Genomic DNA, 26,704 nt, shown 5'->3' with positions numbered 1-26,704 from the left:
GTTCAATAAATAGGAAAACCTAGCCCCTTAAACTGAGTTTCACCCTTTCCTGGGATGCAATCCACATAATTTGAACTTTGTCAGTAACATGGCTTACTGGCTCTCTATTAGAAGTAGATGTCATGCTGTACACTGAAGCAGGTGGGATGGTAGAAGGTGGTTTCTCTAAAGAGTCAGTTAAGTTCATGATAATCCTACTGTGGGGATCCCTCTTGGAGGTTCCTGTGGGAAGAGACATACCAAATGGTGTTTCTGAAAAATTTAAGGACAGAAATCATGATATCTCCCATCCAGTGCTCACTTAAAAACTTTACCTCTTTACTTTTGAAATGTCAAAATAACCATGTAATTTCTAAATCTAAAAGACAGGGATCATCATGTATCTACAAAAAAATACCAAAGTATCACAAATAAATATGGAAATAAGCAGTATGACTTGAACGGAATCCACAATGTTGCACTTGTGTTTTGAAGGCTGGCACTCATTGATTGAAAGCAACTTGCACTTCTGCAATATTATAGTATTGTTCCCTGTGATCACAAAGTAGCAGCACATCATTAGCATTAATAACAATAAAAATAAGTGGTATTACTACTGTTGTTGCTATAAATAATATTAGGCCCCTAAGTATTCACAGCTAAAGCTATTTTTTGCTCACATGCTATTCAAAATGAGTTAGGCATATTTAAGACACTTTTTAACACCAACCACTAAAATGTTTGCTGTTGAGGAAGGAAAATCTGAGAATATGAGATATGAGTGGGTTAATCTTCTCAGGATAAATTTTAAATTAGTCTAAAATGTTATGTTTATTGAACTGCTCTCTATTTATACCATAATGCACTTTACATACCCACAATTTTGGGCATGATTTTCATTGACTTTGAGTTTCATCTGTGGAAGTACTCCTGGAGACGTATAGTTACTAGAACTCTGTAAAACTCATTGTGATGAAATCGTCTCAAGCTGAGCTAATCTTACAGCAGTCTACTACTGTGGCTGCCCTCCCTTCAGGAAAATCATATGAAGAGGCAAAGGACTGTCAGCGGCCCAGCTATGGCTCCCTGCTTCCAAGACCATCCTGTGCCTCCTAATGCATAGATTAAAGTAATGTGTAGCCCAATGCTGTTCAACAGAGACCATCCACTTTCTAAGGGCTTTCTCAGGTTAGTGAAGCTCCATCCAGCTCTGGTTTCTGACAGAATTCTGAGTTGCCCACTTATAAACATGATTTAATCACTTTGCCTCAATCTAAAGTAAGTTTGAGAACCTGTCCTTAGTGCTTTAGAGGATAAACCATTGTTTAAAAAACCCACACTTATGTGCTAAAGCTACGGGTATGATAAATAATCCTCTAAAAATCAAAATTAGTGTCATCAAATCTCTTTAAACATGGCAAAAAATAATTGTTATCTATGCAAACTACGCACAGCAGATGAAATTTTGAGCAGAAAACTTGCTTGTAGGTTTTATGGTAGTGTAAGAAACATTGAGTCACTATAATCACCCTCAGAAACAGTGCAAAACTGTTGTCTAATCTATCCTTCTATTACCGCAAAGATTGAGAAACAGTCTTGAAAGCCTGAAGAGATAGAAAAACCAAAAAGGTGCCCCTAAAAGTACCCATGGAGTAGAAGTAGTTATTGGTAAGAGAAAGAAAACATGAAACTGAGTCTGGAAATGCTTCTATTAACAGTGTTTTAAAAATCCAACTGTTTTAATTTATACACTCTACTGTATTTTAAAATTAATGGATATTGTTAAATCTTTACAGCTCATTTATTCCTATTTTTCAAGAACTAGTTTTGAGAAATGAAATTCTTCTGAAAGGAAATACAGTGACTTCTAATAATAAAGCAGGGAATTGCCCTCTCCTTTTCTGTAAATATAACATTTCAGGGGTAAAATTTGGTCCCCTGAGCTGCACAGCAATATTGAGTGTTACTATACTGCTCTCCATTAATATCAGAGCACACACCGAATATCATCAATGCTTTGTACATGCAAGAAAAATCTTTCTCTAAGGTACACCTTATGATTCATATTACTGTCTTGTATGATATTGTGAGAAATAGGAAGTTTATATGCAGACGAGATATGAGAAATCAAGTCCAGTTTGTAGGCTGGACAGGAAAGACAGGATTCACCTACCTAACCTAAAATGCCTGAAATACAGTAAGCATTTCTGAGACAGTAACTGCTGACTTCCCATAGTCTCTCAGTAGCCTGTAGGCAACCTGCAGGCATTTCTGTCATTGATAGATGTGTGCTACATTTTATTTACACATTTACTTCAGGTGAATTGCATCCAAGAAATGTCTCTCTTTCCACTGACTCTAAGAGGCATCTGGGTGACTAGCTCAGGTCTAGGCACATCCACTACACACACTGACATTTCACCAGAGGATACCTAACCAAAGAACAAATGACAATCACTAAGAATCATCTTACAGCTTAAATAACACATATGTTATGTGGCTCTGAGATGTATTTTAAAATAGAAGTGAAAAAGCAAGAGACGAAGCTGGGAACCATCCTCCAGGAGTGAAGGCAGTGCCAGTCCTTACAAGAAAGAACTGGCAAGTGAAACAAAACTGATGAACAAATAAAAAAGAGCCCTACTGGATGATGTAAATTAAAGAAAAGGAGAGTTAGCCACAGCCTTGATATAAGCAGTGTGGCTTCAGGGTGACGGAAGAATCCAATATCAAGAGTCAAAGAATGAAAAAGTTCAGCATAATATGGCAAGTATTTCTCTTTCTGGATACAAAAAAAAATGAAGGCAATCAAATTCTAAGCACAACAGAGGGAAACTGAGCTCCACTAGTTGGTATGAACTGAAATACTGTCTTTTTAACATTTGGACTGGACAATATTTTGTGAAGGAATAAAAGTTTTACTGATAAGTAACTATGTTACGTGGATTGGTACCTCATAAATGAGAAGTCTCTCAATTTGAACTGTTATTATCTTATACTGAATACAGTTGTTTTCTTTAGTCTAAGTTTGCTAACTTAAGAATATGTGTGTTTCTTCCTTGCTTTATTATGATCTATTCTACACTTGAGAAATCTGATGTCACCAATGACAGTGTCTCAGCATTTAATTATTTTTTTGGTTTGTTTTAACCATACATGCTATGTACCCTGTTCTATTTGGTGTTTCCTGTTCAATGCCAAGTTTAAAACTGTAAAATTAAAGAAATTGAAGTTCAAATTCATCCTAGTAACTTTTGCTGGATTTTGGGAGCCAACAACAAGAGCCAAGTTTTAAAACAAATAAAATATCAATATGCCTACACGGATTGCCACAAACGTGCCCTTTTTGCCAACGTGTAAGGTGACTGTTTAAGCAAAGAGTTATTGACACAGTCATTTGCTTGTTTTGATAGTGCCAAACCGGGTTTTTTTCACATGCACTGAGTGAAACCGAGTTAAAAAAAAGTTAAAAAAAAATATGCCTTGTTTTCTTTATTTTGTGTCTTTACTCCAAAGAAAAAAAGTCTTGTGAGTAAAATTCACCGTGTCCAAACAAAAGACTGGCAGCTTAAGTAAGTATATGAACAGGGGGAAGGGAGACTTATTTCCTGAGTTTCAACAGATGTCATACTTAATTGGTTGTGAAATAAACCAGAGCTACTCTCGGCCTGTTTCCCTAGTTTCAGCTGTGAAGACACTTTCAAACATGTGCATTTCCCTCCTGCTTGTCATAATGAGGGTGTGGGGTGAGAATAAAACCTCTAAAAGGAGTAAAGCAGCATGCATGCTGCATACAGGCCTTCAAATACACTAATTAAACAGAAATGAGAATTGCATCTTTTGTTCCTGCAAGATACACTTCAATACAATATTAAGCAAGGCAGTTCTGTTGAGGGATGATTTGTTTGCCTTCTGCTAATACCAGAAAGTCACTGAACTATTCCGTTTAGCACCAAGTCCTTTTGCCTTCATGTGTTTCTCTCCAAAACACCCTTTTCCCTATCTCTGAACATTGACAATGTCCTACAGCCTGGTGAAATGTGACCATTTTTGTATTGTGACAAAAACTCACAGACTTTTTTTTCCTTGTGAGTGTTTTCCACTAGAAGAAGCAAAATAACACCGTATGTAACACAACAACAACAAAAAAAGGAAGAATTGTTGAGTACCGTCAAGTATAAAACAGCTTGGCTAAACATGGTGAAGTACATGAGAAAATGGAGAGCAAGTCTTCTCATAGGCACAAAGCCCAAATATTTGTAACTGTGAGTAATCACCGCTCAATGGTAGGCTAATATAAATACAGCCATGCATTTCTAAAGGACTAAGGCAAAGAATACTAGCCACTTGTATGGCTTATTGTACGTAGCCCTCAAAATTAAAATATTCTTTTGAGTTTCATGAGAAAAAGGTAAATATGTGATAGCTGTCTCTCTGTGAAACTCAGTATGACAAAGTTCCAAAAGACAAATTAAAAAAGGGGGAGGGGGCATTAGTTAAAACATTTCAAATAGAAATTTCATGGGAAATGCATAAAGAGAAAAATCAAGGCCAAGGTCAAAGATATTTAATTCACCTGTAACAACCAAACTGAACAATATTTGTTCTTTTGGTTTAGTCTTGGAACCCAGATCCCAGGAGTACTAGGAGAGAGATTTAATCCCTACAAAAAATTCAAATTCCCAAAGTGCTTGATGGAAACCAGCATAATCCTTCCTGAAGTCAGAAATAAAATAGGAAATACTTTCTTTGCTATTAAAACAGGAATAGTCATCATGATCTTTATTCTTTTAACGTTTTGTAGGTCTGACTTTCGGCAGATGACCTCTCTTGTTTGTCCCTACATGTTTTCCAAAATATAAAAGTGAAATAGAGTCCCAAGGGCACTGTACTTGAAAGGTTATGAGAGTTAGAGAATTTTAACCATGCCTGCCAAATCAGCAGATGGCTTGTGATTATAATTATATGCATCAATAAAACGAATAATCTTTACAAAATTTGAATTTCTACTAAAGTAAGGGATTTAGTAAGCAGATGCAACAGAATGCATTTTTTTTAACCCTTTTCGTATGCAGTGCTCTTTCTCACTAAAATAATGGCAAGGCTTTCTGTAAAGTAGCCTGATCACACGCTTGGGCCTTAGATATATATTTCTTTTGACAAAGTGTCAATGTTATTTCAAGTGATTTATGTATTCAGTTGCACTTTGTTCACTAAACGTATCATGCTAATATGTAGGATGATTCTCATAGGATCCATACATCAAAATGGTGTTTAATTTTATGAAATGTGAGAAATACAATGAAAATATTCTATACTTAGTCTCTTCATTTACATCGCTGTGGTGGTTCTTTCTGTTTAGTTTGGTGACTTTCTGTATCTTGTATGAAGGCTGAGTTAACTACACTAGTCAGCAATAGTTAGCAAAGAAACTATTCATTCCCAAAATGTCAGAAATTTATTAAATATTTCGTAGATTTTTTTTTTCAATCACAAGGAATTTAATTATTTATAAAAATAAATTAATACAAAAATCACAGGCTTGGATTTCTATGACCACTCTCCTTACTTTCAAACTTAATTTGTAACAAGATTTAGATTGTATATGTTAGATTTTTTCAAATTTCTGCCCAAACTAGGATAAAATCACACAGTGGAAAAATTTAAAAAACCAAGCAGAAGGTCCCCTAAGCCCAATCTCTATCTGGACCACATCATAAAAATGCTTGTTGAAGACATGATGGAAATATCCTAAACTCTTCTGATATAACAAGGAAGAAAAGGTTTGAAACAGTAATAAACAAATACACTGTCAAAAAAGTCTCATTTTGGGATATTCCAACTGCCTACATTATTTTAACATTTATTTTATTTATTTGAAGAATGTACATGTGGTGGGGTTTTTTTCCAGCTACCATAATGTCGCTGATGTGAAGAGTGCAAAATGGTATATTGATGCTTGTTAAAAAGTAGACTTTTACTTCAGAAATGACAGAGCCTATACTCTGTATCATGTAAATCCTTCTTAGCCTAAGGATTATTGACCTGATAGTCCATAATGGTGCCTTCGGAGCCATCACTACTTTGTTATATCAATCCAGCTGCTGTACATGTGCTCTAAGTTGAGGGGGATGGGCACTGAAGTTGTCAAATTTTCTCCTGAGATTTAGGGAACTGATCTGGCTACTTTTACCATCACCTGAAAAAACACTGTTAAGAGGAAATTGAGACCTCTAATGTTCACGTGACATGATGTTTCAGAAAAGTTTTAAAGCATTTTTTTAAAATCTAACAGGGTAGAGTTCAAACACGTCTTTAAATGAAAAGCAAGGTCCTTCTAACTAAAGTTCCTTAATGGAGGGAAAAGTTCACATATGAAGCCAAACCTGAAAAATGAGCAAGCAAATGTTACCTGAATCTATTAAGCAAACCAATAAACCCCTCATCTTCAAAACACTTGCACATCTGCTTTATTGTATTGAACTGAGCCATCGAGCTCACCTCAGTGGCATCATCCATGTGATCATTCTTTTGTAAGTGTTAACCTACCTAAGAACTTAAGCCCCATTTTCAAAATAAAGTAACTTTTAATTTTAGGTGTTTTGAACCACGAATCTCTTTTATAAAGACAAAAGTTGCTAGTATTATTAGAAGTCTTCCATGAACGCAAATGAGATCCAACGAGATCCTATATAAATTTTAAAAATAGTTGAGGGAGGCAATCTTCTTTATCGCTAATTAAACAGTATCTTTACTATGAAGTGATTCTAGATAATTAAAATTCAGAACCGCTGATTCTGCTTATGCAGTTTTTAATAATCCACAAGTATGCGCACAGAAACTAAAAGTGACACAATCCCAGTTATATATATGTATACTTCCAAAATTAAGGACTTAATTAGCACACAGATTTTGGTCTAGATCCTCCAAAAAGATATGTATATAGCAGAATATAAAGTTTACTCTGCACGCAATTCACCATGTTTTGGAGTGACAGAGCCAGGCCTTCAGGAGGATTGTTTGTGACTGACCTTGGAGATAGTTGCTTATCAGAAATATCAGATATTTTGGGATTACGGTCTTGAAAATCTATAAGCATGAAAAGAAATTAATTAGAATTATTCAAATCAGATGGGTAGTGCTATAAAGTTGTTCAGTTCCATATGCACAACTGGTGTCCTCTGGAACTGAGCACAAATATATGTGCAAAGGCCTCATATTGGATTTTAAGATCCAAAAAGTCTATTGAAAATTGGTTTACAAAAATCTGGTGTGTTACACAGTTTGACAGGGAGATCAGATGAACAACTTTAATTATCAGAAATCAAGCTTTCATTGCATTTTCTTCTAAGTGTAGCAAAGAAATGACAGACATGAAAAAAAATGAAGTTATGAAAAACTACTGAAACTTACTATGGCTCAACCTGTCAGATTAAAGTAGCAGTATGATTTTTGTAGCACTGCTGCATGTGCATTACCCCTATGAAATCACTCTTTATTTTAACAGGATAAACGACAGCTGAATTTGTTCATTAATGTGGTGAATGCTGAAATGTCAAATACTCCTTACTCTCACTCACATTGGTATGTAAAAAGCATGATGACCATGTGAAAGAGTTGTGCTCATTTTTAAATGCTGTGGTAATGTACCTGAACATAACGTATCCTCAAATCTTACCTGTTAAAATGAACTGAAAACTTACACCAATTAACAAATTGCAAAGCAGAATTGTATCATAACACTGTATTTTCCTAAATCTCTGCTGATCTAGCAATTAGGTATGAATTGTAAGATTTAGCTGCGAAATAAATTTGTTTTCTGATGCCTGAACGTCTCAAAATGTTTCTGAGATGCACACACCTTAAAAACATGGAAAATTAAATACAAAATTTTACTTGAGTTTGTTTACTTCCTCATTAAATTAAGTTGAAAATACCGGGAAATCCAAAAGCAAACATAACTTTTATTTATAGCTTCATTAAATGGGATATTGTATAGGTGAACAAAGTTTTTTGCGTGTGTACTCTTTTTATATAAATACACATATATAGATTCATATATAGGTATATATAACTTTGCACGGCATAACCAAATACCTATGTCAAAATATCAAATTTTATATTCGTTTCTATAAACTAGGATGATACTTCTATTGTCTATACAGTTAAAAACATATCCCTGGGAAAGCAAGATAGAGTGAACTGACTTCTATGACCTACGAAGAGTTTTAAGTGAACAGGTTATCCTGACACGTCTAAATACACATCACATATATTGACAAGCATTTTATCAAATGAAATAATTATTCCAAAATAAAAGAAAAAGTAAAACCCTCTGTATTGTAGACTAATTTCTAAACCACAGTTCTTTAACTGCCTGTATTTGAGAAAGCATTCTTAAAACATATGGTTTTCAGTGGTTTGAGGTGGAGGGGAGGAGAAGCATTACTTAATTCACACAGGCATCTTGCAATAATATGTTGTTTTGAACCTAACATCCCCTGAGCCTCCAAAGTGCAAAGCAGACAGAAACATTTTAGCAATGCAAACAAGACTTTCTGGCAACTTCCTGTTGCCATTTTTCAGCAAAATAAAGGGCTTTGAGATAGTAAACTGGAACATTGCTAGAAAAGATTTTATCATTGGATACACAGGCAGGCACCTGCTATTCTAAGATATCAGCTGGATATTTGCTTCTGTGCAAAGAAAATAAGTAATGACTATGTAACTGTTTAACAGCAAATCTTCAACTCTAATTTCTGCTCATGTAGAAGACAACACTGAGAGACATCATATAAAAATCAGTTTTAAAAAAAACTCAGCAAAATTGTAGTAAAAGATATTCATATCTGCATAGTTGTAAAAACTGTAACAGGTATTAAGGGTTGTAAGTAGGTGGCTAGTGGATTGAAAAGTGTATTCACATACATAAAACATTTTCAACAGATTTTGAAGGAGAAGTAAAAAGAAACTTTCTGTCTAAAGTTCATCATACATTAATGCATATCTGAGGCAGAGCTTACTGTGTGGTAGTTCTTACAGAAAATATTTCTTTCATTACACTATAATTACAATATCCAGTTCACAAAACAAACTGTTTCACTTTACTTTCGGAATTCCAGAAACTTTTGCAAACTGGCACATCAGACAGAAAGAGAAAAGGAAACAAACAAGAAAGAAACACAGCCTTCATTCCAGAGACATTTTTCTCCCCTTCGTGAAGTGACAGGGGGAAAAAAATCCCTTCATTATGACCTACTTGTCGAGAAACGGACTTTCAACCCCATGGTTAGGCTAAGATTTGCTCTACTTTCTCCCTAGGGCATAATTGTCAGACTGACTTACCGTGTGCCTTTTAGCCTTTGTTCTGCCTCTCACGCTGACATCAGGGAAGCAGTGATGTAGAATAAAGCAGGGGTGGGCTAGGTTAGTCCACTGTTTGTGTCGTTGTGTGGTGTGCAGGGACACTCTGTGATACTCTAGTGAGCTGCTAAGCTTTTTTTTGTAGGCTTTGTGTCATTTACTTAACGACCAATCTCATTAGCTGCCAGGGTACAATGGGCTGATGCATTTTCTATGTACATACTCTACACAGTGACCCTCAAGGTTGCCGAAGGTCTATTTAATCAGTCAAAATGCTGAATATATTTGCAGTAAATCACTAAAAAAAAATACAGGACCACAGAGGTATCTCATGAGGGTTTACTCTTTCCTGGGAGTTATTTGCAGGTAATAAAGTGATAGGAGATGTAAGCAAAACCAAGGGCAAAGAAGGGAAAAAGGCACTCACTGGGTTTGCACTGTCCACCTTTAATTTAGGGAACCCTGGGAGCCCTGCACACCCCTGTGTCTCTGCTTGTTAATTTTTCCATGCAGTTCATGCTTCAGTGTAATCATGTTATCACAATTAAACCCCTTTATAATAAGAACAGACCTAACAAAATACACAACCTTTCACACATTAGGGAGGGGATATGTGTGTGTGGAGGGGTGATATTTATTTATTAGTTTCCTTACTACAGGCAACCTCAGGGCTGGCATCTTTGCATTTCTAACCTCTCGTCAGTTACGAGGTAAAACCCTTTTAACTCTTATGAAAAATGAAATGCTGAAAAGCCCTATGAATCACGACAGCTGTCCATAAGTAACAGGGAGAGTTCTATTGTCCAACTTGTCCCTGGATAAAATGAATACTTTACAGCAGAGGCTGTTCAGCTTGGCTAAAGAGTATGGGGAGAAGGGGAGGAGGTCACTGGAGATTTCGCACACTAATTTAATCTGGGAAAAGGACAGGCACTGCATCTCACTTGAACAGACTGGCGGCAATCTGAGCTCCCACAGAACTATCTCCTTTTGCCTGTGCTCTATTTATTCCTTATCTCTGTTTACCAACCGCTAGGTCCCTTTCATTCACACCACGAGGCCGTTCTCCTACTATCAGTCAGCAGCTGACACTGTGGAAGAGCCTCAAAGGCAAAAAAAAAGGGATCAAAACTAAACCAAAGCTGTATAAACAATGCAACAGTAGAAGTAAATGCATAAATCCTAATTCTTAACCCAACCCACAGGGTGCGAACAGAACCTTTATAGTAAATCCAACAAACCCACCACAGTGAGCTATGGGCTACAGAGGAAATGGCAAAAGCCAAATATCATTCATGAAATCACCATCTCAAGCAGAAACGTTGAAAATAGATGTTGGCAAATATTTAACTCGTTTCAGGATAACAGGTTCATCTGTCTTGTCTATCGCTCAGCAAGTAGTGATGTGCATGTTTACCTGTGTGACAGGTGTAAGGTAAAAAAGAGTGCTTGTCAATTGACCATCTCATGGTTCAAAAGCCTTAGGTAACTTTGTGCTCCCTGCTTGTGATCTAAATTACAAGAAGTAGAGGCAACCGCTTTATAAACAAAATTCTATGTGGAGGTTGTGATAGTTTAGATAACTTTATGCCTAGGACTTAAATGTCAAGTTATTATTAAAGCTTTTGTCCCATTAATTTTGCCATTTTAAAGTTTTAACTCTGGGTACTTCAATATTGCCTTTCCTCAGTCTTTAATTTATATTTTTGCCACTTTTTCTCTAAGTTCTTATCGCTTATTATGAAAAGAAAAAGGGTGATGACAGGAAAAAAAAGATGAAGCTTGTGACTCTAATGGAAAAGTAAAGGAAAGTAATAAACTCTTCATATTTGACATCCTAAACCTGGACTTTTTTAGCAACTTAACTGTGAATAAGTTTACTTTAAAATTCTAATGGTAACTCATTTTGTATTCTTAAGCTAACTTAATAGCAAAGAAGTTGCAAATATTCATAGGAAAACAGCAATATTGTTTCAGCGATATATTTCAGCTTTTTAAACCTATATGATCTGTAACTCCCAACACAGGGATGTTCCTCCCGGAAGAGGAATTGTGCTTTCTGAGCTGTTCTCAAGTTTTTATACAAAAAAATACTGGTTAACAGCATATAGTCAACATACTGACAACTGCCTGCTCAAGATCACTATAAAAATAACAAAGAAAATGTTCCTCATTATCAAAGATGATCAACTGGACCTAATTTCCGTTTTGATTTCCACCTATGTGCATTATGAGCAATGAAGTCTTTACTACTTGGATCCTTTTTTCCAAATGAATTAATGAATTAAATTTATCCTTTCACCAGCTGCTAGGCAGCAGATGGAACCATTTCTGAAGCCTTGTTGAATTCAATCCATAAAACTCATTTCCTAGGATTAGCAGTCCAAAGTTTCTTTTAATGTTTATATACCGCTTGGGATTTTGAATTTCGTGATGTTAAACTTTCAATTTAACTATTTTTTCTCATTTCATATCAAACAAATATGATCGTTAGGATTTCTATAGCTTTGTAAGCACACATTTCAGGTCACATAAGGACAAGAATTCATTTCAAAAGCAATCAACTAATGCAAGATTGGGATCTGGGTTTTTTTTTTCTTTTATTTGTTTTGTTTACATTATTGCACTACCATAGAAACCATTATACTGAAAGATTAATTTAGACTGGGAAAGTTTTATTTTCTGTAACTTTGACGAAAGCCTTCACTTAAAAATTTAGTTTTAATTAACAATTTGTGTCAGTTTTGTGATCAGAGTGTGTATTTGCTATTCACAGAAACATGACATGCTCCTTAGGTAAGTTTTTTTAATACGGATAATTTTTTATAGCTAACTTCAGTATAAGGTTTGTCTAGTTTTGAGGGGGGAAACAGTATCAAATGGTGGCAGTTTTGTGAACACTTCAGTAAACAATTTTTTATGGATAGAAACTGGAAATATTAATCAGCTGCAGTACCCTGGACAGCTCCTTTTCTTTCATTTTCGTTTTTCTTACCTCTGCTACAATACTCTGAAACAATAACCAGAGACTTCTACTGTAATATCATTCACAAGGTCTCTACTTATACATTTTCAAGTGAACTAAATCGTAACCAAAGTTTCTACTTATTAGAAAGCGACAAAAGAAAAAGCAAAACAAAAATATGCTCTCTCCCACTCTGCTTTCAAAGGCATTTTATATTAAAAGTCTCAAGAATAAAACCTCGTGATGTCAAAGTCTTCCTGTTATTTAACAAAGTAAATAAAACTAAAAAAAAAAAAAGTGATTCGTTGTTGTGTATAACAGTGATTTCCGCTAATTTGGCACAAGAAATCTATATTAATCTAATAATGCAGTAAGCCAAGAAGGCCACATAATAATAATTACCATTGAGTAATTGAATATTTAGAAGGAGGAGGAAAAAAAAGGAAGACTGGTAATCTTAGCCTGCAGGCATGAAAGTACTATAATACATAGATGCTATTTACAAGTAAAAATAAAATGTTCCAAACTCGGAAGTTAGGAGGCAAAGCCTATATTTAGAAATCCTTCATTCTGAATCTGGATTACCTGATAGCAATCTTATAGCAGAAATATATTATTGTCTCAGAGAAATCTTTGCTTACAAACGCTGTAATTTACCCCCCAAATTACAAAACCATTGCACCAAAGACACATCTACGCAATTAACTTAACTAATTTAACTGACAGAAGAGATAATAAATGGTCGTTTTGAATCCTAAAAAGACCCATAACTGACAAAGTTCACTCCATATAATTTAGGGATAAAAACTTGGATTTGTCCTTTTACAATCTATTAAATGAAAAATTCACGGCACCTTCCAGAAGATTGTCTTGCTATTTACATATGAAGGAAGACAAACATCTGAACTAAGTGCTTTGTTAAAGACAAAAGAAAGTCAAAGAGAGAAAGCTATTGCTGATTAGAGTGTTAAACAGACTTTCTCTCTATCAAATACTTTTTCATAAAAATCATCCTCCTGCAAAATGTTGTCCCACAAGGTCCATTTCATTCTTCAGCATTGCCTCAAATTACTGTCGTTTAATTTTCGAAAGGTTTTCCTGACACAGACATTCATTCTAAAGTACAGTATTAGCCTTTTAATCAGAAGCTCTCAGTTCATTCTCTGAATCCCAAATAATCCTAAAGACTGAAATGTCACACTTTGAAAGACCCTTTTTCTTTAGAGTAATGCAATTAAATATATTTATTAACAATCTCAATTTTAAAAACATTACACTTTATTTTAAAGCATTCTAAAACACCATGAGAAAGCTCTGGTGTGTAACACATAACTGCAAGTGAATCTGCATATATCGAACAGTTCCTACAAATACACTGGCCCCACTCTCTCCCTCTCTCATCACAGTTCTTTTCCCCTTTCTTTTTTTTTCCCCACAGCAGTATTTAAGTTCAGCAACTTTTCAAAATGAGAGGAAAAGCATCCTTGTGATCATTTCCTCAAATCAAATAGCTAGAGCTGCAAATTTGCACAATTCTAAAATGTATATGAACAAAGGCTTTACTGAGGCAGTATAAATGCAATTACACCATGACATTTTCTTCAGAAAGCTTTCTCAAAGCAGTTACAAGTAGCTATTTTTTAATTGAAGTCCAAAATAGCATTTAAGATAATGACCAAGCATACATTGTGGAAGAAACAGCATTAGTGTCATTTAAACAAAAAGAAAAGTTTGCAGAGAGCATTTTAAACATTAATTAAAACCCCTCAAACTTCTTAATACAAATCTCTCAAGCTTTCAACATTGACATATGGACAGGATTTTTTGCTTTTTGCAAAATAAAAGCACAAACAATAGAAAAGACAGAGAGTTACTAACAGTACAAGTTCCCTAAACATCAATGGGTTCAGAATAGTGTGAAAAAGTTGTTAAACTTACTTTATTTTTGTTTCCAAAACTTATATGTTTCTCCTCCCTTGTGTGCTGAACTGTGCACTAAAGCTGTGTCTTTGAAAGGTAGTTCCCATGATATGACATCCAGTGCCTTTGACTGCCTAGAGATAAGCACCTGCGTTTGTGTCCCCTCTTTACGTCACACCTCCCTATTCAAACCTTCTCAATATGATTCACATTTGCACATCAACAGCCTCATGCGCATACACAGATTTTTTTCGGCTCTGGGCCCAAAACTTTCACTTTAATTTTCATCACATGATTGCTGTGGCATATGTCCTTCCAAACCTCCCATATATCAGTCATCATGCAAATGAGATGGAATATCACTCCTCTGCAGCAGATGGCCAGGGATGATAACAATGGCTCAACAGAGGAGATTCAATGTCCCTGACTTTATCGCCACGGCAACAACAACCTAAAATATATGTAATGGAAGTGGTGCTTATTAATTTTGCAGGCTCGAGTGTTCTGATTTTGTGAGTGAATGGGCTGAGTTAAAAAGGGGGCTGTGTCCTCCTGCCTCTAGAAGACTATCTATAAAAGCCAGGGACCTGGAAATTATTTTCAGTGACTAAGAAGGCAACAGCCTAGCAATTATTTGAGTAATTAGGTGTAATTCCTCCCTGTAGGCCTTGTACCCTCCTGTGCTTGTTTCACAGAAGCTTGTGAATTAGACAGGCATAGATACTGAAAAGAAAAGTGCCTCAAGATATAGCAGGAGAGCTTGCAGGAACTAAGCTTCAGTGATATGACACTTGGCCTCCACCAGGCTTGGTAAACACAAGCCCCAAGCCATAAGTAAATAGAGGTCCCACTCCACAAACACAGACCAATTAAAATTACAAAGGCAGCCACACTTCTGGGTGGGGCTGAGGGAAGCTTTATTCTGCTGTGGTCTCACTGTGAGTTGCACGCATAATGGTCTCTTAGTTCGGAGCACGAAGTACTGTATTACCACTGCTATCTGTCACTATCAAACCAAAGCACAAGGCTCTCTTCAGGCTGTAAATTTCTCTCTAGGGTTTTATCATGTGCCTTTAAGGAAATATTTCAAAGCGAATTTTCTGTGTGTCATCTTCTAAATGCAAACCAGGGAGAGGAAATAAATGCAGCAATTTGCTATTTATCTGCAACAGATTAACAGGAAGGAATGGGGATCACCATTTTACCTCCAAGCAAACAAAATATCCACTGCCTCTCTTTGCCCTGTTCATGCCACAACTTTCACACTTTAAGATTTTGAGCATGTGAGCAACCATTTTATTCCTTAGAAATAAAGTTCAGCTATGACCTGTATATTTAACAAAGAAGCTATAAGTACAGAAACTATCTTTGTTCTTTTCCACCGTGAAAATCTTAGAAAAATGGAGAATCCTTTGTCTCCCTCTGCAGTAGAGGGGAAGATGTTTAACTAAAAGTGACAAAAACACTGTGGAAGTGGTAGCTTCATCATGTATGATAGATATTTAGCACAGAAGTGGATGAAGGAAGCTTGCTACCCCTCTCATGAAAGAATTTCTTAGAATTAATGAGATTATTGAAAGTAATTTTCACTTGAAGCCCACACACTTTGAACACAAGAGGAGACATCAAGTGGCATTACAGTACTTTAGTATTGCCAACTACTAACAGAAGAATTTAAACTATAAAAAAATGTAAAGTAAAGATTATTATTCATATTTACCTCACACTGGTGTGGAGCTTGCAAACATATTTTCCAAATACAATGTTACCAATGATTTTTGTTTTCCTGTTTCAGAAAAGCACAATCAAAATGAAAACTTGGACTTGTTGTTGTAGGTGGTGGTGGTGTGTGTGTGTCTCTGTGCGCATGCCGCAGGATTCTTGAACTGTATATGTTCATAGTCATTACTTCTGTACATTTCATTCTTCAGTCTGCTAATTTTGAAATAACTCATTAACATGTCTGTTACGACGAGCTGGAGGTAAGTGTAGTTCAAGCCTATACAAAACTCTGAAACTCCCTGTAGCAAATCTGTAGTCGGAGAGAAAGCCAACACGCAGAGTGCTATAGGAGTGATGTTTTCCTGACAGCTTGTGTTATTTATGGGACTGGCCACTGTCTTCTGAACCAGATGGAGCTTTTTTCCTAGGTTTCTTTTTCTATTTGTATGTGTGTGTGTGCACGCGCGTGCGTGAGCGCATGTGATCTTCTCTACATGGCCCTAATTGATCATAGAGTGAGACCAGCATTTAAGTCACTGTCTTTATATTTTCCACTGTTAAGTATAACCCTGTGTTGTGATCGGTCTCATTTATCTAAAAGGTACAGCACTTTTAGCAAAAGTACCCAGATCCTCTCATGTCATGGGAAGAACATCAGATGAGGGGATGAGTATAATTTGTAGATACAGATTAGCTTTTCCTGTCTGCTTCTTATCTATATGGTTATAGTACCATGCATATTAAAATCTGTTTGCTAAAAAAAACCTGGGGGCTGGAAGCTATTTCTTACATTCCAATGAGAAACATAATAAGAAAAAAAAATTCTTTGTTATTACATCAATTTTAAGTAATTTCACACAACTTTGTTTTTTACAATCCTGTAAGTAATGAGAAACTGGCAAAGATTGGATTATTTCTGCTGAAAATTCATTTAGGAAAAAAAATGTATTTAGAATGTAAACGCTTCAAATTTAGCAAAACTTTAAGTTGCAACAGTCATACTGTTTTGAACCTCTAAGCAACAGAAGGTTCAAAGTTTACAAGAATGACAAGAAAGGATAAATAAAGGGTTAATTTATCCCTCAAAGTGCTCACTTAGGGAAACCTGAAATCTAATATCACAGTGATGACTTCTTGCAGAAATGCAAATGCGATAAATGCACGTTTCAATATGCAGTAGTACGAGACTTTATAGTCTTCTATCAATAAATAAAATACTGTTCAAAGAGCATAAACAGCATTGTAAATTAATAGTTGTAATATATCAGATAGGCCACACCAAGGAATGTCAGTAAAACTTTTCTTGTAGACTGTATAGCAGTTATTTGGCTGTTATTCAAGTTCAGGAGAAACTTAAAAAAAATCACAGAATTTTAAATTAATAATATTGATGTTGTACTAAATATAACTAAAATTTTCAGTGCATTCACTTGAATTTATCTAATGTTCACATTTAGGGAGAAGAGACTGCTACAGAAAAAAAAGGAAAGTTTTCATTCCTCTGCAGAAATAAATGTATTCTGTATTCCTACACCTTGCCAAACGATATTCTCTTTTCAAAAGACAAACTTGTTTATGACATGGCATCTTGAACAAAATAGAGATGCCTAAGAGACCCCATGAGAGGAAAACTAAACAGTGAAAATTATACCATAAAGAAGCATCGATTTAACAGCTGTATTTCTATTTCTAAGAACAGCTATTAGCTCAGCAGAATCATAACCAAATATTCTGGAAATGGAGAGGTAGGAAAAAAATCAAGATTACATGAGATGGACCGGATAACAAGCAACACTGGAGGTGAAGCTTGATTCTTCTCAAAGCGATAAGTGAATGAGGTATTCTCGACTCTTGCCAAGAAATTCAGTGCATGTGTTGGCATCATCAAGCATCAAGTGCAGAGTTATTATAGGCAAAAACATTGCCAATGTTACCAAACCTGTGTAGCACCTGGTTGAATAAAAATAATAAATTAGCCTGGAGTGAATTATGTTAGCAGGCTCGTGCTGAGAACTGCCAGATATATACATAGCAGAAAAACTACAAGTCATTAAGCATTTAACTTTAAATGACATTTCAAAAATGTATTAACCATGTTTGTACAACATATTACTTTAAAAGTGTCAATTTGTAGGAATAAAAAGGATGAAGGAGAAAAGATATATGACCTAATATTAACAAGGGAATGATTATCCAAATAAAATTATATATTGGCTCATAGCAATATTAAAGTTTTCAGCATGAAATACTCTATGGAATTGCTATAAAATATATTTATATGAAATACTCTATACTGAAGTAATAGAAAGACTTCATCTTCTCTCCAGCCACCCTCTTTCTTAAATGTATACTGTACAATACCCTGGAAAAAGCAAAGAAATTTTGGACTAATCTTTTCCTGCCAACAGAATCTACTACAGAAAGCTGAAAACAGACATTTCAGGTGAGTTCTCAAAGCCACTTAGTACAGGCACAAACTAAGTTCTCTTAGGCTTTCTAAAAAAATACTCAAGGAACTCTGGAAAACTCTCCATTAAAAGAACAGAAAAAACCAAATTCTCCTAACCAGGTTTTGTTGTTGGGATGGTACCTCACTGAAAGGGAGATTAGAATATTGCTGGTTTGAATTACAATTTTATGCAACTTAGGTTGAATTAAAACCAGGAAATGAAAATATTTTTCTCTTCACAGTCATATTTACTTTAATATATAGCCTTAATAAGTAATTCAAAGCAGTTATTTAATAAGCACGTAAAATTAGGTGTATGTGATGTCAAATATGAATTAAGCCTTTCAAAAAATCCCATAATAAGGCTAAATATTAAGAATAAAAAATTCTCTCAGCTCTTGCTGCTAATTAAAAAAAGCCCTCAAACACATCTTTATTCTAATCATTGTATTATTAAATGCATAAATAAAAGAACAATAATTATATTGCTATTGTGGTAAGAAACTTTCTATCATGGATTCTACTGGATGTTTATTTGCAATTCAGACAGCTGAGCAGCCAACAAAATTCTTTTGAGTCACAATGTCGAATCATGATCATAATTTAGTAGTTTTCAAGTTGTTATACCTCTTGACTGAAAAAGCAAAATTACTCTCTTTAGGTCCAGCTTAATTTAAGGAACTTTTGACTTCTAAATTATTGATCTGATTGCTATGTATTTTATGCATTTGTGTCTGTATGTGCCATTCCTACTTTTCACACACCATCACAAATGATGTTGTAAGGAGGGGTGACACCTCTAACACCACCAGTGTTAGCCTCTGGAATCTTCATCTTGAGTATTTGTAGCATCAAACTAAATCTTATTTGGCAAAACCATTCATAGAAGAACAGAAAAACAGAATCATTTATGTTGGAAAAGACCTTGAAGTCCAGTCCTTAGCCTAGCACTGCCAAGTCTACCACTAATCCACATCCCTAAGCATAACGCCTAAGTGTCTTTTAAATAACTCCAGGGACAGAGACTCAACAACTTCCCTGGCTAGGGATTGCTTAACAACCCTTTCCGTGAAGTAATATTTCCTAATATCCAATCTAAATCTTCCCTGGTACAATTTGAGGCCATTTTTTTCTGACCTATTGCTTGTTTTTTTGGGAGAATAACACTTGCCTCGCTACAACTTCCTTTCATGTACTTGTAGAGAACAATAAGCTCTCCCTTCAGCCTCCTTTTCTCCAGAACAAATGACCCCAGTTCCCTCAGCCACTCTTCATAAGACCTGTTCTCCAGATACAAGCCAGGATACTGTTGGCCTCCTTGGTCGAATGGGCACACTGCCAGCTAATACTCAGCTGGCTTTTGACTAATGCCCACAGATCCTTCTCCACTGGGCTGACTTCTAGCCATTTCCCCCCAATCCTGTAGCGTTGCATAGGTTTGTTGTGGCCCAAGTGCAAGTCCCTGCACTTAGCTTTGTGGAACCCAATACAGATGGCATCAGTCCACTGATCCTACCTGTCCAGATCCCTTTGTAGAGTCTTCCTTCCCTCAAGCAGATCAACACTCCCACCCAACTTGATGTCATATGCAAATTTACCAAGGGTGCACTCAATCTCTTCATACAGATCATTATTAAAGATATTAAACAGAACTGGTTGCAGCACAGAGCCCTGAGGAGCACCAGTTGTGACCAGCTGCCACTTATATTTAACTCCATTCACCACAACTCTTTGGACTCATCCATCCAGCTAGTTTTTTACCCAGCAAAATGTACACCCATCTTGGTTGTCCTATACGTGCCTCATGATGGCACTCAAGATGATCTTCTCCATAACACTCCCCAGCACTGAGGTCATGAGGTCAGACTGACAGTCAACTGGGTCCTCCCCAGTTAGGCAGGACTGCTGACAAATGGTGGAAAGTGACTTAGTAAGCATTTCTTTCCAACATAGCAACTGGATCCTGGAAACCTTAACATAAAGCTTATTTATCTCACTGCTCATGTAGTCCTGAGAAGTACAAAACTCAAGATAGTGGTGTAAGTGTCCAGAACTGTGATGACTATATCTTTCCCCCCATTGTCTTCATATCTTTCCTGCCAGCCTTTTCACTGAACCTCATCTATGGCCCTTCAACCAGAAACTTTCCAGGTTCTCTTCTAGAAACATCCCTCCTCTAATCTGGACTTGTCTGAAGGCGAGCTTCTGTCTTTGTTCCTGTTACTTAAGTACCACCATTTGCTAGATTAGAGAAGTCAACAAGTAAATGTTCATCTGCTGAACACCCGCCTTTCAGCCTAAATTCTTGTCCTTAGATCTCCGGAGGCCTCCAGCTGCAGTTCTTCACAGTTCTTTTATTCTGATAGCCATGTTTTGGGAAAGGGTCTAGGTAACCTCTTCTGCTGCTCTCTTAGCAGCACATACAAAACTCCAACACCTCTTGCCACCAATGTCTTACCTGATCCTTGACAGCTGCTTTGCTCAGGGAAATCCTGTCTATCATTTTCTGTTCTCGTCTCCTGCTTATGTGTGGTGCATCTAAAGAAAAGTCTAATAACATTATAAAAACAGTGATCTTGGTGTACCTGGGTTTAAAGAAGTCTGAATGGCAAAGCAAAATTCAGATGAGTCTGAACATTAATTATCATGATGAAAACAGGCTGTTACAAAAAGAGGGTTTTAAGATTTCTTGTGTGGATATACAGAGAGAAAATATTGGCATCTTTCTCCTTCTTTCATTCTCAAGTATTTTGGCACAGAATTAATGTTTTTCTTGCTGTTCCTAAACTTGTAGGGTTTATTTTATGTATATATCCTACTGAAAACAGTCTGATTTGTTCAGAACAATCGTCTTTCTTGTACATTTATTTCTATTATATTTTTAAAACCTTGTCATATTTTGTTGTTTGTTTAAATCTCTAAATTTATAGTATAATTGTATTAATAATATTGCAACAATTTTGCTAAACTTTGCATAACTTTACTATATTGTATTCAGGCTCAAATATGAGCCTGAACCTCACACCATGAGATATGCAGTAATCTCCCATGGACATATTAAGTACTGCATGAAAAGAACCCAGCCAAATTCACCTGTGTGTGCAATATTTTGTGTGTGTTTAATAGCAGTTGGAACAAAATTTACAGTCTGATGCAGCTTGTCAGCATTGTTTTTTAAAAAATACTAATACACTAAATAATTGCAATATTTAAGATTATAAACAGCGTACCATAAACTTTGTGCTGTCCAACCCCCTATAAATAGGTATGTGCAAAATATTCTCCAGTTTCAGGTATCTACACACAAATGCCTGTTTTGTATAAATGCATAAATACACATAGACAACTTTTTATGCATAATACAATTAAGCCTTCAGGGAAGAAAGACCTTGTTCTTTCTAACACAGAAGGGATCAATTGAATATAATGGAAATAGTACTACTGATGTTTTCTAAACAGTTTACACAAAAGTAAAGGAGATCCATAAGTTGCTTTTTCTCTTTTTTTTTTTATCTTTTTCTCTTTTTTCTTCAGGGGATCAACGACATCTGCAAGAATGCCAGGTCTTTAATCACAATTGAAAACTCTTATATCCAGAATGGGATAACAACTATCTGAAAAAAAAGGGAAGTATCATTCCGTGGACTGTGCTTGTTATCTTTTCTTACACAGTTTATTTGACAGTCTATATGGACAGAGGCTATTCTGGACCTAATTCTAGGAAATGAGCCAGGCATCATAAATAAGGCTGAATGCTGGGAGTGGCTGGTGTTCACCACAATGGCATTAGGCAACCTCTAGATTGCAGTCAGTAGCCCTCAGTGACTAAGTATGTGTTTTCTTCTGGTCTTTCTAAAAGCAGCCTAAAAGGCTGTTTAACACTCAGTCATTCTCTCTCCATAGGAAATTTCAACAAAAAATATGTGGAGAGCTCCAGACACTAAATGCTTACTCAAAAACTCCAAGTAGATCAACGTGTTTTATACTTCACTTTCAGGTATATGACACACCACCAGATGTGGATTACTTTTGAAAAATGTTGATCAGATTGACTAATTCTATGTCCATACAAGTCACCAGGAAAGTACTCTTACTGTCATCCCCAGGAAAAAAACTTAAGCTCATCCCTCTTAATAAAGAAAAGAAGATGGGCCTGTTTTGCTAAATTATTTGTAAATAATTTCAACAAATAAGGGCAGATATGGTAGCAACTAAAATAAATGAAAGTTTTAGTGCATGTTAATATTTTCTTAGTGGCTTAAACTCTGTGACTGTTAAGCAATTCTTCCTCAATTTCTCACAAAAAAAAGAAGTAAAAATAAAATCTAATCCTCCCACCTCACCAAATAAACAAAAAAAATCCTCATCTATTCTTCTTTCTTTTGGAGAAAATATGGCAATTTGTATTCCAGTTTTTCAAGCCAAAGTTACAGGGGGCTAAACTAGGGCTTTATAATGGAAGTTGATTGCAACTCTAACTATAGAGGGGCTACTGCCTTTCCATAATAAAGAGCTGTGCATTTCCAAGGAGAGGAGGAGAATACTGCTCTGCAAGACTTCTTGCAATTTTGCTTCTTTAAATTAAGGTTGTGTCTTGAGAACTTTCTTAGTTGTTTTGAGCATGTGTTTGATATTCCACTTCATGTGGTTTTAATTTTGATCTAGCACAACAACATTTTGCAGTTGATACATTTTAGAAATGTGGAAAAATATTAAGCTTTGCACTTTTTCAGAGCCATGATCCTAATTTAGTTTGGTTTTTTTGTTTTCTTTTTGTATGAATCATATGAAAAAGCCATGCAGGCTAAAGCAGCAATTTAAACATATTTGGATTTAGTTTGCTTGCTTTGTATTGTCTTCTTGCTTAACGGTAGAATGATTTTTGGCTGTTTAAATTTCAGTTTGGAACAAGTGCTGGCTGTTTTTCCTTTTTCTGGGCATAAAATGGGGGACACCACAGAGACAGTGTCAGGAATGTAAACTGTGATTATAATAACCAGTTCCCAGGTCCGAGATTATTAGCCTCAGTTTCTATTACACAAAGGTTTGACTAGCATTAAACATTTTTTTTTTTTGCTGGCTGAATGCTTTGCCACTGTTAAAGGCTGCTGAAAAATTACTAGCAGCAAGTTAAATAATGATATTATGTACAAAAATGAGTATATGTGAGCATAAATTTAGGTTGTTTTTAAATATTTTAAAGTCTATTTGTTTTTTCCAGTGTCTTCAAGAGAATCTGACATGATTTGATAAAATGAACATCCATGGAGCAAATATTAAAGTGCATATAAATCCAGACATACACCTTTGTCTCCAAAACTTTGATGTAAATTCAACTCCACTCTTATCTATTATTCCACTGCTGTTAACAACTGCAAAACCCCATCAAGCTAGCATTTGTGTTATGTCTATGATGGTGAACATCATACTTGAAAACGCTTTCATTATACTGATAGGTCAGAGCATACTTCCAAATTTAAGAGCCTTGCATTAAGCCATTGAATTTAAGAGCCGACTATACTTAGAAGCACACCTACTGTGTATAAAGGCTTTCACCATTTTAGGAACATTAGGCAAAATAAACTTCACTTGTACAATAAAGGTTGTTTTCCTTTTTTCTCACGGATTCAAAACTTTGAAGCAGAGCTGAAATATACCAATGAGCTAGACATGCACTTTAATTCCTTTCTTCAGTATTAAAACCTTAAGTGACTAGGGAGGAAATTAGTTTAAGAATTCTCACCATACATATACTAATTGAAATGATTGAATAAAGAGCTATATCTGAAGACAAAATTTACTTTAAAACTATTTTAGCATCTAAAAAGTCTGCAAGATAATCCGCGCTGCATTTTGACATCTGATTCAATAGTGTCTCCTGACATTACCATCTAAATATAGAACACGTACATTTTATTAGCCTGTATTCATAAATATTGTCTTCCATGCTAAACTTAAACTTTCCAAATATTACTGAAAACAGTAATGCCGTTGTTCAAAAGAATTGTTCAGAAAAGAGGTGTGGCATTTCACACTTGAAAAGGGTGGTCTTACGCTACTGGAGAAGAAAACTAGAATCATGCCTTTTTGTGTATCCAGGGAGAGTATTTCTTTCTGCTTTAGGCATTCAAAGTGAAAAAAAAAATCTTTTGTGTCTTGAATAAGTAGTAAAACTTGCTTCTCTTTTCAAATATATGGGTGAATAAATGTGTAAAAGACCATTAGCTAGTCATAAAACATTGAAATACACATGGGCCACATTTTCTTTATAAACCAGTTCTAAATGCAGAATGTTGCAACACTTTTTATAATGTATCTAAGACATAATTTTATGTCTAATTATATATATATTCCACATTGGATTTCCATTTCCATACAAAACCAGTATGATCCAAGTTATGATTTAAAAAAAAATTTGCCTTTTCAAACAAAATGCACAAAATAGGTAATTGAAGAAATGTACACTCATATTATATTCAAAATATCAGGTTGGACCGTGATCTGAGCAACCTGATCTAGTTGAAGATGACCCTGCTCACTGCAGGGAAGGTGGACTATGTGACCTTTAAGTGTCCCTTCCAACCCAAAATATTCTATGATTCTATAAATGTGAAGCTAGTGTATCTTCCAGGTTTCCAACAAGAAAAAAAAATAGTATAATATTCACAGTACTTGAAAATCCCTTTTTTGTAGTTCAACATTGCATGAACAAAATAAGTACAAATGCAATTATTTGAATCAAGATTTATTCCTCAATTATTCAGATTATAGTAAGAATTAGAGATTTAAAGTGCTACATTTTGCATCTATCTATACCTGTCTAAGTTTTGCAAGCGTTGACTAAAATATTATAATTTAAGCTCTGTTGACCTCTAAGTCCATGGAGTCCACTGATATTAAATTAAAACTAAGTAAGGTCAGAAAAAACAGCCAGACTGTGAATGGATCAAACAATATTTTTAATTCTGCTTAGTAGGTGCTATTGCTGGAAAAACAAATAAAATCACAGACACGCTAGGAATGGAGTAAAATTGCAGCATTTGATTAATTGTTTTCCTAATTAACTCCCTAATGATATTACTAATTTTATGATGTTTTAAAGGATCTGTATTTGGTAATTTGCATGCTGCTGTATTTAGAAAGTCAGTTAAGAATAGAATTTCAGTGGGGTAAACACTGTCAAAAACAAGAACAAGAACTAAAGAGACTGTAAGTTCCAGTATAATGCCTTATTCACAAAAAGTTATCTTCAACAAAATGCATGGTCAGAATTGAATCCATTAGAGCCAGAAAATGCACATTTAGGCCTTTAATATCTCACTCACTTTTTTAATTATTTAGTTTTGTTGATTTTTTTCTGTTCTTTGTCTTGGACACTTAAACTTTCCACGAATGAACTTTAAAACACACCTGCCTCATTGATACAGTCCACTAGACCTTCTGTTGCTAAGAAAAGCCCTGTCACAGAGACTTTAACACATTTCACTGTGGCTGACAGCATTCCTAGAAAAAAAGTGTAATTATTGTCAGATATCGACAAGGAACAGCACACCACTAACTCTTAATGGCTAGTTTGCGTGTTAAAACCAGCCTAAAATAATGTTTTCAAAGAATAATAAAGACAAAAGAGTCACTTTCTATTAAAAACACCAAATAATTAAGTGTTTAGGGAATAGCACCAACAACTTAATATTTTTTTCAAAAATCAATTGATAGCCACTGCTTTTTAAAGAGAGCAGGTTTAATGTGTTATCTGTGAGACTAATTATTTAGCAGTTATTCAGTTTTAAGTTCCCACATGGTGCATTGCAAAGGGCTATCTGACCTTACATACTATTCAAATAGCAATGCTGAGACCCAATACAGAAGTGTTACCTAAAAAGCTCAGAATCTATTTTCTTTCGGTAACTTTAGACTTTAAACATAATATGACATTTTTGTGGCTTAAAAAGTATATAAGCATCTGTTAGCAAAAGCCCTTTATTTCACACAACAAGAGAATTCTGTTTATAATGTGTCAGCAGCTGCTCACTCAAAATGGATTCTATTAGAACTAATTTAATTTTACATAAGTTGATCTATTTGCATTCAGAGTCTCCAGTTAAATGACTAGGTACTATTTTGTAGACTGATCTTGCTTCAAGCCTCAGCGTATGGACAATGTTTAATCAGTGTGTACATCAGGAAATAAACATAATCAGCAAGTGCAGTAATTAGGCCAGGAAAATTTTGCAACATGCATACACTGTATGGATTAACAAGGCAATTCATTAGAAATCTTAATTATGGAATATTATATTTTATGT

The 26,704-nt window shown here is 35.3% G+C and overlaps 1 protein-coding gene across 9 annotated transcripts in view; it reads right to left on the bottom strand.

Annotated features, from left to right (window-relative positions):
• The window catches only part of ST18 (ST18 C2H2C-type zinc finger transcription factor), a 174,640-nt gene that overhangs the window by 86,447 nt on the left and 61,489 nt on the right, over nucleotides 1–26,704 (bottom strand). For 2 of the 9 annotated variants that reach the window (XM_054060186.1, XM_054060193.1), the window contains exon 1: nucleotides 14,246–14,348. The exons of 1 other annotated variant lie outside the window; for it this stretch is intronic. The gene's annotated coding sequence lies outside the window, so the exon portion shown is untranslated. Of the gene's footprint in view, nucleotides 1–7,010; nucleotides 7,027–9,324; nucleotides 9,453–14,245; nucleotides 14,349–26,704 lie in introns of those variants that run through there. 6 more of the 9 variants (XM_054060194.1, XM_054060190.1, XM_054060187.1 and 3 more) reach the window with 6 other exon arrangements.

The sequence above is a fragment of the Cuculus canorus genome, chromosome 2, assembly GCF_017976375.1.
Source record: "Cuculus canorus isolate bCucCan1 chromosome 2, bCucCan1.pri, whole genome shotgun sequence".
Lineage (NCBI taxonomy): Eukaryota > Metazoa > Chordata > Aves > Cuculiformes > Cuculidae > Cuculus > Cuculus canorus.
This window is presented reverse-complemented; position numbering and strand designations above follow the sequence as displayed.